This window comes from Pseudomyrmex gracilis, unplaced genomic scaffold (assembly GCF_002006095.1).
Source record: "Pseudomyrmex gracilis isolate BER0280 unplaced genomic scaffold, ASM200609v1 scaffold_166, whole genome shotgun sequence".
Taxonomy (NCBI): domain Eukaryota; kingdom Metazoa; phylum Arthropoda; class Insecta; order Hymenoptera; family Formicidae; genus Pseudomyrmex; species Pseudomyrmex gracilis.
Window position 1 is genome coordinate 336,706 of NW_018020750.1, and position 244 is coordinate 336,949.

Genomic DNA, 244 nt, shown 5'->3' on the forward strand with positions numbered 1-244 from the left:
GGTTTTAATTCAAACTTCAGTGAAGACGTAGAATGGCGTATGGACTAGCAATAAAGGTCCACTGAGCCATAAGGGCACCAGTAACCAGTAACAAAGGGTGACGTCCATTTGACCACGGTACAATTGGACACAGTACGATTGCACACGTAATATTGGACACGTACGATTAGACACGGTACGATTGACCACAGTACGATTGGACACCGCAAGAATAGCACACCGTACGATTCGACACGGTACGATT